General features: G+C 39.0%; 1 protein-coding gene across 4 annotated transcripts in view; it reads right to left on the bottom strand.

Moving 5' to 3' along the window:
* Positions 1-12996, bottom strand: part of NR2C2 (nuclear receptor subfamily 2 group C member 2) — a 127753-nt gene that overhangs the window by 73172 nt on the left and 41585 nt on the right. The window lies entirely within an intron of this gene.

Raw genomic sequence — 12996 nt, 5'->3', positions numbered from 1 at the left:
CACTGGAAAAATAACTGACCTAGGAGAGATAATTTAAGAATTACTGCCCTGCCTGAAAGCCATAGTCATAAAAAACAAGCCTAGACATCATCTTTCAAGAAATTATGAAGGAAATATTTTAGAATATTCTATTATAAAACAGAAATGGAAAGACTCTACTGATCACCTCCTAAAAAACATCCCAAAATGAAAACTCCCAGGAATATTATAGTCAAATTCCAGAACTCTCAGATCAAAGAGAAAATACTGCAAGCAGTCAGAAAGAAACTGTTCAAATATAATGGAGCTGCAGTCAGGATAACATAAGATTTAGCAGCTTCTACGTTAAAAAACCACAGGACTTGGAAGATGATATTCTGCAAAAGAAAGGAGTTTGGATTACAATCAAGTATCACCTCTCCTGCAAAACTGAATATAATCCTTCAGGGGTAAAAGGAAAAAAAAAAAAGGACATTAATGAAATAGAAGACTTCCGAGCATTCCTAATGAAAAGACCAGAGCTGAATAGAAAATGCGACTTTCAAATATCAGGCTCAAGAGAAGCATAAAAAGGTAAATAGGAAAGAGAAATCATAAGGTATTCAATAAGGTTAAACTGTTTACATTCCTACATGGGAAGATGATACTTGTAATTCCTAAGAACTTTTGCGCATTATGAGGGTGGTTAGGAGTATACATAGACAGAAGGCATGAATGTGAGTTGAATGTAATGAAATGATAATAAAAAAATAAAATTAAGAGGTGAGAAATAAGAATGCATTGGGAGAAGGGGAAAATGAGGGGTACAAATGGGGTAAATATCTTTCATAAAAAGAGGCATGAATGAGCTTTTACATTGGAGGGAAATATGGAGGAGATAGAGGGAGTCTTACTCTCATCAGAATTGGCTCAAAGAGGGAATACATACATAATCAGTTGGGTATAGAAATCTATCTTACTTCACAGAAAAGTAGGAGGGAAAGAGAATACAGAAGGGGGAGCTGAGAGAATGGAGGGTGGTTTGAGAGAGGCAAAAAGTAGCAAAACATTTTGAGAATGGACAGAGTGAAAAGAAAGAGTAGGACAAATGGGGAAAAATGAGGATTTTTTTTTACAGCAAGCTTCTCTGATAAGACCTCATTTCACAAATATATAGAGAACTGAGTCAAAGCTATAAAAATAAGAACCATTCCCCAGTTGATAACTAGTCAAAGGATATGAAAATCACAGGTGGAACACTCCTCAAAAAAAAAAAAATTCCTGCTTTCAAAGAGATCACAATCTAATGTAGAAGATAACATGCAAAATAACTATGTACAAAAAAGATATATACAGGGATAAGTGGGAGATAATTTCAGAGGGAAGATCCTAAACTTAAGGAGAATTGGGTATTTTGCTTCCATCTGGATATAAACTTAGTTCTTTCTAGTTCTTTCTCTGGATGCACATATTTCTCTCCATCATGAGTCTTTTGGGATTGACTTATATCACTGCATTACTGAGAAGAGTCCAGTCTATCAAAGTGGGTCATCACACATACGTTGTGTCTATAATTGTGTACAAATTTCTCTTGGTTCTACTCTTCTCACTCAGCATCAGTTCTTTTAAGCCTCTCCAGGTAAATATGAAGACCATCTGCTCCTTGTTTCTTATAGCACAATAGTATTCCATAACATGCATACACCACAACTTGTTGAGCCATTCCCCAATTGATGGGCACCCCCTTAATTTCCAATTCTTTGCTACCACAAAAAGAGCTGCTATAAACATTTTTGTACATATGGGTCTTTCTCTCATTTCTATGATCTCTTTGGGATATAACCCTAGGAGTGGTATTGCTGGATCAAAGGGTATGAAAGTATTTATAGCCCTTTGGGCATAATTAGGATGGACTTTAAAAGCAACGTCAAGGATTTTATATTTGATCTAGAGACAGTAGGGAGCCACAGGAGATAACTGATCAGGGAAAGAAACACAAAGCAAAAGAAGCAGAGGCCAGAGACCAGGGGCCCAGGTTCATATTCCAGCTGGAAGAATGTGTTCAAAAACACCATAACTGTAGTAACTTTGGAAGAAAGCATCCTTCCTCCATCCCTCACAGGAAGTCCCAAAGAGAGTTACATGCCACAGATTATGGAGGTGATTCTCTTTCCCCAGCAGCCAGGCAGAGGGCAACCATTCCTTAGAGGCCAGTTTTCTTTGAAGTAGGCCCTCCTGCTGCTGCCATAACAGGGGCCTGGAGATCTCATTATCTCAAGTGCCAAATCTGTCTCTACTGAATACACAAGGCCTATAGAAAGGCAAATGTGGCACCAGACAGGGGTCCAACTCCTAGAGTGCTACATGGGTCCATGCTAATCAGAGCTGAGATGGGAGGGAGAGGAAGGAGAATTCTTCTGATTATACTACCCATTACACTTGAAATTTGGGAAGCTGAATGATGACTGCTTTTTTGTATGGTAGTTTTGAACTGCAAATGGAGAAAAAAAACATTGATTGAAATTTTATTTATTCTCCCCCTCTGAATAAAGCTCTTGTATTACATACAGTGAATTTGCAAAAAGTGGTAGCCCAGGTGGTCTCAGCATCTTCAAAGTGGAAGGACTGTATAAGTGTAAAAAGCAATGTGTTTGACATCAAAGGACTTGGATGAGTCTGGGCTTTTACTACCAGAGTGGCCTTGGGCATGTCAATGGAGCAAAGCGATAGATTAAATGAGCTCGTCTCTCCCTGTGACACACACACACACACACACACACACACACACACACACACACACACTGAAAAATTACACAGCACTACAAGAGCCTTGTGAAACTGTAGGACTTTCTTTTCCCTAAAGTTATCAACATAAGAGTTAGAACTATCAGTGTAGGCTCTCCCTGCATGCAGAATGCATCCCCTCTGAGCCAGAGAGGATCTCTCAGACCTGTCAGGACAGACCTCTCGGAACTCTGCCAGACTCATCTCCATGCACAGACACACCCAGGCCATCACTGTGTCTAGGCTTAGTCTTTCCATCTTGGTAGAAGTTGCCAGAGCTTCTGCTGCACTAGTGAAGCCTACAAGAACCCAGGTTCACCTACATGCCACAATGAAGTACCCCAGGAGGACTTTGTTTTTCCTAAAGAAAACATGGAGATAGCATGTTAAATTCCAACTAATTTTAAACTACAAAATAAATAACCTAAGAATCCAAGATCTTCCTCCAATCCTCTGAAATCTACCTTATTACCAGATTCTGGCCCAAACAATTCAAACACACTGAAAAGAAACTTATTTTGATGAAAAAACAAGTTTGTGCTCAGAAATGTGACACTCTGATACATATAAAATATCGTAACTTGAAGTTATATGAGGGAGACTGGTTTGTTTAAAAAATGAATATTATGGGGTTAACTTAGTCAATATAGATAGAAAAGCACAACATGTACTGCACTGCCACAAATACTTGCTTAAATAATGCAAATAACTCTCAGCATGAAAGGTAGTACAAATGACAAATTTTGGTCTTCCCATTTCCCCCAATTTATTCATGAATGATGAAATGACTCAATACCACTCATTTATTGTTTTAATCTACTGCAAAGAGAAGGCTTCCTAACAGGCTCAAGGGGGAATTTTTCATGTATAAGCTATACCATACTGGTTCTCAGAGAGGAATACATCGAAGATATTGTAGAAAGACCATTTTGGCTCTTTGGAAGAGAAATACAAACCCTACTCAGAAGGGCCATTTGTAACATTTCAAGAAGCCACTTTAATGAAGGTCAGTGAATAGGTAGGCTAAGAATATTCATCAGTCCTATGAATTCTGGTATTCGCTGGTCCAAATGGAACTAGGGGCAGAAAGTGGAATCAATAGAGAAACCAGGAAAATAAGATAGTATAATGCTGGGCAGTAGCATAGGTATCAGAGAATGACCCAAATGGCACCTAACCAAATAACTACTACCTACCTCTGGTGATTCACAGGTGGACAAATGCTATTTGCAGGAGGAATCTACAATACATTGCTCGAAGACTGTTAAGTGTTTCACACATGGAATCAATATCAAACTATTTGTTTTCTCAAAGAGGGAGGAGAGGCAGGGATGAAGGAGAGAATTTGGAACTCAAAATTTTATGAAAAGAATGTTAACTTTTTATTACATCTAATTGGGAAATATTTAACTAATTTAAAAAAATAATTTTCAAAAAAAGGATTGTGAAGTCTTGGATTAAAGACCTTGTGAACACAAAGGATTTTTCATCATTACTACCCAATGAAGGCAAGGGTTTCAGAAAAGAAAGAAAAATCTGGGAAGTGAACAACTAATTAAGAAGCGGTATCAGAATGGGATTTGGATTTTTGGATCATGGCTTGAAATACAGGAATAATAAGCTGCCTAGTAGGGATGATGTGCCCCTTATATAAGCTGATACAAATGAATCTTCCTGGAGTCCTACAAATTTAAGAGGAAGAAAGAAAACTATGTATAGGTTATACAAGTAGTTACAACACAGGGAGAAAACTAGTAGCAGAAACATCAAGAAGTTCATAGAAGACAAAAATCCTAGAAAGGAGTCAGTAACAACATCACCACTTTAGATGTTTATATACAAATGTACAGAAACTGAGTAAGAAACCAAATTAACTAGAGATATTAGTGAAAGGAGGCAAATTTGACCTTCTAGGTATTATTGAAACTTGGTGGTCACAAACCATTACTAGAATATAGCTCAAGAAAGGCATGCCTTATTCTGAAGGGCATATTGTACAGGAAAAGGAACTACATAAAAGGGATCTAACAGAGCAGGATAATACGTTAAGAAAAAGTCATGTGAGGAATGAAAAAATATCACAAGGAAGAAGAGTAGTGGGTGAAGATCAACAGATTAAGAAACTGAACTGATAACGTCAGAGTAGAATTCAGACTACCAGGATAGAAACAAGGAAGAGAAAGGCAATTCAAGGTATTGATGACAAGCCCAACTTGGAGGAATGATAACTATACTAGATGAGATGTTAACTATCCATCTATTTGCTGGCACTCTGCCCAAAGCAGAGTAACTAAAACTCTCTTAACCTGCCTTAATATCAATTCCATATCTCAAAAATGCAGAAGCAGAAAGGAGAACTTCTATTCTGGCTCGTTTTCTCTGCAATATGTAGGAGTGGGGAAGAGGAAGCATGATAGAAAAGGCCAGGCATAATCTGCTCTCTGCTCTAGATTTTTGGACAGAAATTTCAAGGAATTAAGAAAAAGGAGAGGAAGCAGCCATGAAGAAATATTATATAGGGCAATTAGTATAGGAAAAATTGGAGACTCTTAGGAATAAACTTCTTAAAATGCACAGAGAAATAATTATGAGGTAGAAAAGGAAGTACTACCTAAAATCAGATTTTAAGTTAAGTTTGTCTTGATAATAAGCTGTCATGTCTTGAATGGAAAAGATACAACGTGGATGCATAGCGAATTCATCAACTAGGATTTTTTAAAAGCACGTACTAGAGATGGAAGAGAGGGCATGTAATGGAAGATGGGCATAAAAATGTGGGCTAGTCCAGTCCTCAGAGAAGAATGTCTGAGGTTCTAAAGCTCAGAACAAGCAGAGAGGGTCGAGATGCCCAGAGTAAAGTAAAAGGAAAAAAAGAGGTGCGGCTAAGTGGCACAGTAAATAGAGCACTGGCCCTGGAGTTCAAATGTGACCTCAGACACTCAACACAAAAACCATGTGACCTTGGGCAAGTCACTTAATCCCAATTGCCCTCCAAAAAGAAAAAAAATTAATTTTTTGGTATAATGGGAACAAGAGGAGGACCAAAGAAAGGACAGACCGGGGGCAAATGGAACAATAGGTCTCACACACTATGAAGAAAAGGAAAAGCTGCTCAACTTCTATATTGTTTCCAATTTCTCTGCCAAAGAGAACAAACTTTGGGTTGGAAAGGAGAAGGCATGGGTAAACAGAGAGATAGCAAGAAATGACCTAGTTGACCTTGATGAATTCCAGTCTTCAGGAATCTATCCCAAGGCCCTAAAATAAAAATGTGACTTCTGACTTCAGAAAAGATTACAGAGAATGGGACATTGGAGATAGGCAAATGTTGTTGAGGACAGTCTGAGAACTCTAGAAAAAACTCTAATGGCAAAACTCTCTAATGGCCTATTAACTGGGTGATCCGCGAACCTCTAGAAATTGGCTCCAACAAGAGATTGTAGAGGAGCAACTTATTTCCTTTCTTGTCTCAGAGTCATTAGACTGGTAGATCAGAGGAATGTGGCGAAGGTAACTTATCTCTATTTTGATTAAAATTTTGGACTATTGTCCTCAGGCTATTGTTGTGGACAAGATGGAGATGTAGAGCAGAGCACGGCACAGTCATGGCTGAAGGGTTGTATCAAAAAGTTATTTAATTCTTCATTATCAGTTTGAAAGGAACTCTCCAATATCCTGAGGCAACACTCTAGGACTCAATTGAAGAGTAGGTGCCAAACTACACTAGTATAAGAAGTCTTCTAATTGAGTTACCAACACCAATAAAATTCCTGATCTGGTCCAAAAATAAGTGTTATTAATAATAATATTATTTAGTGTGAGTATTATAATCAAATTACTTCCTTATTTTAAAAAAATCTTTAATATTATGAGGTTCAAAAATCTGGTTTTAAGTTCAGATTACTTTGATACATGGTTTTAATGTCGTGATTGGAAAAGATACTTTATGAAGACAGATATAAATGGAGAAATTGAATATTGGCTGCATTTAGCATTGCTAGCTAGGAAGTACAGTGGATAGAATGCTGGGTTAGGAGGCAGGAAAACCTGAGTTCAAATATGACCTCAAAGACTTATTAGCTATGTGACCCTGGACAAGTCATGTGACCTTTGTTTGCCTCATTTTCATTTGTCAAAAAAAAAAAAAGATGGGTGACATAATAAAAAGTGTCAGCTCGATTTTCTTGCTTGCTTGTTGAATCTCTTTTTGCAGTTGTGCTTGACTCTTCTTGACCTCATTTGGGGTTTTCTTGGTGGAGATACTGGAGTGGTTTGTCATTTCTTTCTCCAGTTCATTTCAGAGATGAGGAAACTGAGGAAAACAGGGTTGAGTGACTTGCCCATGTTTACACAGCTAGTAAGTGTCAGCCAGATTTGAATTTAGGTCTTCCTGACTCCAGGCCTGGCACTCTATCCACTGTACCACCTAACTGCCCTTGTTTGCTTAGGTTCACATTATTAGTAATATCATCAATCCAGAGTTTCTCTTCAGGAATCTTTTTAAACCACTTGTCCACTCTATTAAGGTTAGTTTGATTAAAATTAGATGATCTAATCCACAAACCAACTTAACTGGGCATATGTAAACTGCAATACCTCATAATGTTGTCTTCCCATTGAGAAGGTGAGTGAGCTTCTTGGGAGAAGGAACTGACTGCGTTATGCTATTTGTATGCTCAGAGTTTGGCATAGTGCTTTACACATTAATAAATGCTGTTTTCATTCATTCACTCACCATAACATGCTGAAAGTGAACACATGAATGAGGGAGCCATTGTCCAACACCTTCATGCTTTATAACTTCTGGTTTTCCCTCAGCATAGCTCTCATACTATTTATGACATATGACTGTCTGACATGTAGAATGAATGAGAGTGCCAGGATAGATCCTTATGTTAAATACTAGTTAATGTTAAGACATCTCTTATATTTGCAGCTCAAATCTTCCATGTACTGTCTCTCCCATTAGGCTGTTTGTTGAGAGCAGGGACTATCTTACTTTTTGCTCTGTATCCCCAGTGCTCAGCATAGTGGTTTGGATATAGCTATCACTTAATAAATGTTTTTTCATTCATTCCAAGATAAGGGAGGTATGGCTAATGAACTGTTTGTCTTAAAAAGATCTGAGAGTTTAAGGGTACCAAAAGCTCAGGAGGAGTTTACAATACACAGCTAGTGTAATTTTAGGCTGCACTTAAGTGCATCTAAGACTAAAGAACTAAGAATCCCACTGCTCCATCTGTCAGAACACTTCTGGAGTTTTGTATTCATTTCTGAGTACTACATTTTAAGAAGGATGCAGACATGATGTTTATGGAACTGGAAATGTTTAGATGTAAGAAAAGACTGGGGGGGCGGGAGGGGGTGGTGGCTAGGTGGTGCAGTGAATAGAGCACCGGCCCTGGAGTCAGGAGGACCTGAGTTCAAATGTGACCTCAGACACTTAACACAAAAAAACTAGCCATGTGACCTTGGGCAAGTAACTTAACCCCCATTGCCCTCCAAAAAGCAAAATTAAAACAAAATAAATTCAAAAGAAAAGACTGGGGAAAGGGTGTAGGATTTGAATAGATAGCTGTATTTGAGTTCCTGAAGGGTTGTCATGTAGAAGACATGTATCTTGGTCCCAGAGGAAAGAGGTACAATAGGTAGAACTTGTAGCAAGAAGACTTAGGCAGGATATAAGGAAAAAATTCCTAACTATTAGAACAATCCCAAAATGGAAAGGGTTGCCCTGGGAAAACCCCTTACTAAAGGTCTTTAAGCAACAGTGGCATGATTACTTATTTGTCAGGTATGTTAGAAGAATTCCTTTTTAGGTAAGTACAGGTTAGACTAAATGGCCCTCATGTTCTTTCAAACACTAAGATTCAGTAAAATGGAGATAGGTTTGGGCATTATTCAGAAAGGCATATATTCTCCATTGCATTTGAACAATTCAACATTTACGATGTGCTAATAACTACAACCTAAGAATACACAGATGATTAAGATTCATTAATAGGGAGCTTTCAGTCTAATGCAAAAAAAAAAAATGTACACAAATACAGAGTATGAAAGTGCTTGTAAGTTACAAAGTACCTTGAGAAACTGGGAGTAATCACTTCTCCTGGTAGCTAAATTGCTACAGCTGTGTATGTATACATGTCATAATGTTTCTAAGGGCAAACTGTGATTAAAATAGAGGAACAAAAAAATATCCTGTTTTTATCAGTAAGCTCTTTCAATCTTCTTGAAGGAAAGTGTGTGTCTGGACGCTGTGCAAGAGCAACAAAAGACATCAGATTAAGGTAATTTTTACTCAGAATTTAAAGGAAGCATTTCGAATGACTTGTTTATTATACTGCTCAATCACAAGTAACTATTATTACATAACCACAACTGAAAACATCTGAAGGAGAACAAAGAGAAATCTATTTCAAACACGTAACTAAGGAATCTCAACGTTTTATAAATGCCTATAATACTTCCTATACCACCTGGAACTAGGGATTACTCTCCCAACAGGAAGTACAATTATATTTCACTTAAAAAAACACCTCTCCCCCCAATCTAGCTTCTCTTGCTCATTTTATTACTGTCACAGGCACCATCATCCTACCAGTGACCCAGGTTCACAACCCAGTTGTTAACCTCAACTCCTGATTCTCACCTCCCATATCCAATTAGCTACCAACTCCCATTGTTTTTACTTTCCTAATGTCTCTCATATATGCCTCTTCTCTCCTCTGTCACTACCACCACCCTGATACAGGGCTACTGCAAGTGGCCTCTTGTAGTAGCCTACTACTTGGTTGGTCACTCTGCTTCAAGTCTCATTCAATACCAGTCTATCTTCTACTCAGCTGTCAAACTGATCTTCCTAAAGTACAATCTGACCATGCCATTGCCCTGATCAGTTATCTCCAGTGGTTTCCTATTGCCTCCAGACCAAGCCCTTCTAACCTGGCCAATTCCTGCCTTGAAGGTCTTCTTACCCTCCCCAAATCTCAGTTAAAGTTCTACTTTCTATAAGAAGCCTTTGCCAATCCTCCATCTTCCCTCTGAAATTAATTACCACTTATCCTGGAATATATCTTTTTCTGTACATAGTTATTTTGCATGTTATCTCCTACTTAGACTGTGAGTTCCTAGAGAGCAGGAATTTTTTTTTTGAAGTGAGTGGGATGTTTGTAGCCCTTAGCCCTAGTGCTTCCACAGTGATAGGGGTGTGGCAGGAGCTTAATAACGCCTGTTGGTTTGATTAACTTCTAGCAATAGGATAAAAACATACTGAAACTTTAAAAAGTATGGCCACTTTCTCCTCTTGTATACTTTTTCATCTTTGTTTTCTTGATTGCCCCTGCCCCCTGTTGGTCTTCCTATGTCCTATGTTTCCTCTCACCTATGTCCTTCTCCTTAAATGGAGATAACTCTCTGACCTGGGCCTTTAATTCTTTACTCTCTTACTGTTATTTATTCATTAACATGAGCCAAAGTCTAACACCAGCCACTGCTTACTTGGGGGTCATGGGCATTTTGAGTTGGATGGTTCATAGGTATCTCAAACAGCATATACAAAATACAAGTTCTTATCTTTCTCCAAACACTCCTCTTCTGAACTTACCTGCTTCTATCAAGGGAACCACTATCTTCCCAAATCACTGGTATTTGCAATTTTGGTATCATCTCTGTCTCCTCACTCTCCCTTGCCCTATATGTCCAAAGAGTTGCCCGGTCTTGCCAATGCTCTCTTCCCCCACATCTCTTGCATTGGCCCCCTTCTCTACAACTGCTACAAGAGCCCAGGTTCTCTTCAAGTATAGCTTGGTCCAGCAGAAAGAATACTAGATTAAGAGTCAAAGAATTGGGTCCCACCTATCACTATTTCTGTGACCCTGGACAAGTCACTTAACCTCTCTGGGCCTCGGTTTCTTCTTAGATGGCCCCTGTTTCTATTTGAGTTTGACACCATTGGTTTTGAAGATCACATACAAATTCCTCTATCTGGCATTCAAAACCCTTTAGAATCTGGCTCCAAACTACCTTTCCAGGCTAATTACACATTATTTGCCTTTACAAACTCTAGTCAAGTGGGTATTCTTGGGGTTCCTCCTATACGACATTTAATCTCCTCTCTCCATACCTCTTCACAGACAGTTTCCCTTGCCAGGAATGCTGTTCCTCCTAAACTCCTCTTAGTAGAATTCCAAGTTTCCTTCTAAACTGAGCTTACTAACTTCCTATATAAAACTAGCCTAGGTTCTTCCAGCTTCTTAATTTCCCACAAATTACTCTGCATATATTGATTTTTTTAGTTAACTTGTTTTTTTCCTTTTTAAAAAGTTTTTAAGGGGAGGCTAGGTGGCACAGTGAGTGAGTAGAGCACTGGCCCTGGAGTTAGGAGGACCTGGGTTCGGGTTTGGCCTCAGACACTTACCACAAAAACTAGCCGTGTAACCTTGGGCAAGTCACTTAACCCCAAATGCCCTCCAAAAAGCTAAAAAAAAAAAAGTTTTTAATAGGGGAGTAGAGCCAAGATGGCAGTGTAGAAGCAGGAAATTCCGTGAGCTCCCCCCACAACCACCTCAAATACCTATGAAATATGACTCTAAACAAACTTTAGAGCTACAGAACCCACAAAGTGACAGAGAGAAATCTCCCACTGAAGGTACCTGGCAGCCCTACAGGAAGGGTCCACTGCAGCACTCTGGGAGCCGTGTGCAGTTTTGCAGGAGCCATGTGGTTTTGGCCTCAGGGCAGCCCCAACCAGCAGCCCGAACAGACTTCAGGAGAGTGAATCACCAGCAGCTGTGGCAGTTTCCAGATTCCTCAACCCATAAACACCAAAGACAAAGTAAAAGGTCAGTGTGGAATACTGTTGGAACAGGGGGGTGATGGAAGAGCATGATCTGGCCCCTGCCCCTGGGGTGAGAGGTGGCAGAGGCGCAGCAGCTGCAGCTGCTGCCTCAGGAGCTCCTGGCCTGCAGATGTTAGGGGGACCAAGCGACCATTCAGAGAATAATCGCTCTTCCTTTAACCTGCTTGGATTCGGATCACTGTCTTGGATGGAGGTCCGGGGTGTGTGGCCAGTGGGCCAGAGCTTGTGGGGGATGCAGAGAGGGCGCCCTCTAATAGCTCCAGCAGCTGTGAAAATCCCAGCAATTTGGGACAAAGCTCTCCTCTCTGGAAGCAGAGTGCTACCATGGCAAAGAGATCAAAAGTCAAGTAATTGATTGGCAACATGAGCAAGGAGAGGAAGCAAAGCAAGCACATCAACCAAACCTTAAATTCCTTTTTTTGGGGACAAAAAGGATCAAAGCATGGAACAGGAGGAAGACAATGAAGTCAGAACTCCTGCACCAAAAGCTTCCAAGAAAAAAATATAAATTGGTTACAGGCCATAGAGGAGCACAAGAAGGATTTTGAAAACCACATAAGAGAAGTGGAGGAAAAATTGGGAAGAAAAATGAGAATGATGCAAGAAAATCATGAAAAGAGAGTTAACAACCTGATTGAAGAAAATAACACCTTAAAAAATAGACTAACTCAAATAGCAAAAGAGGCCCAAAAAGTCAATAAGGCAAAAAAAATGCCTTAAAAAGCTGAATCTGCCAGATAGAAAAGAATTTCAAAAGCTAACTGAAGAGAGTAATTCCTTCAGAATTAGACTGGAGCAAATGGAAGCTAATGACTTCATGAGAAAGCAAGATACTATAAAACAGATCCAAACAAATGAAAAAATAGAAGGCAATGTGAAAAATCTCACTGGAAAAACCTCTGACCTGGAAAATAGATCCAGGAGGGATCATTTAAAAATTACTGGACTATCTGAAAGCCATATAAAAAAAAAACCTAGAAATCATCCTTCAAGAAATTCTCAAGGAAGATTATCCTGATATTTTAGAAACAGAGGGCAAAATAGAAATTGAAAGAATTCACCAATCGCCTCTTGAAAAAGATCCCAAAAAGAAAACTCCTAGGAATATTATAGCCAAAGTCCATAATTTCCAGATCAAGCAGAAAATATAAGCAGCCAAGAAGAAACAATTTGAATATTGTGGAAATACAATCAGTATAACACAGGATCTAGCAGCTTCTACATTAAGGGATGGAAGGGCTTGGAATAGGATATTCCGGAGGTCAAAGGAGCTGGGATTAAAACCAAGAATCACCCAGCAAAACTTAACATAATGTTTCAGGAGAAAATATGGTCATTCCATGAAATAGAGGGCTTTCAAGCATTCTTGATGAAAAAACCAGAGTGGAATAGAA

This window comes from Petaurus breviceps, unplaced genomic scaffold, assembly GCF_028583685.1.
Source record: "Petaurus breviceps papuanus isolate PSGF00001 unplaced genomic scaffold, PetGlider_PUasm1.0 174, whole genome shotgun sequence".
Classification (NCBI taxonomy): Eukaryota; Metazoa; Chordata; class Mammalia; order Diprotodontia; family Petauridae; genus Petaurus; species Petaurus breviceps.
The sequence above is the reverse complement of the archived record's forward strand: the minus strand, read 5'-3'. Positions and strand labels throughout refer to the sequence as shown.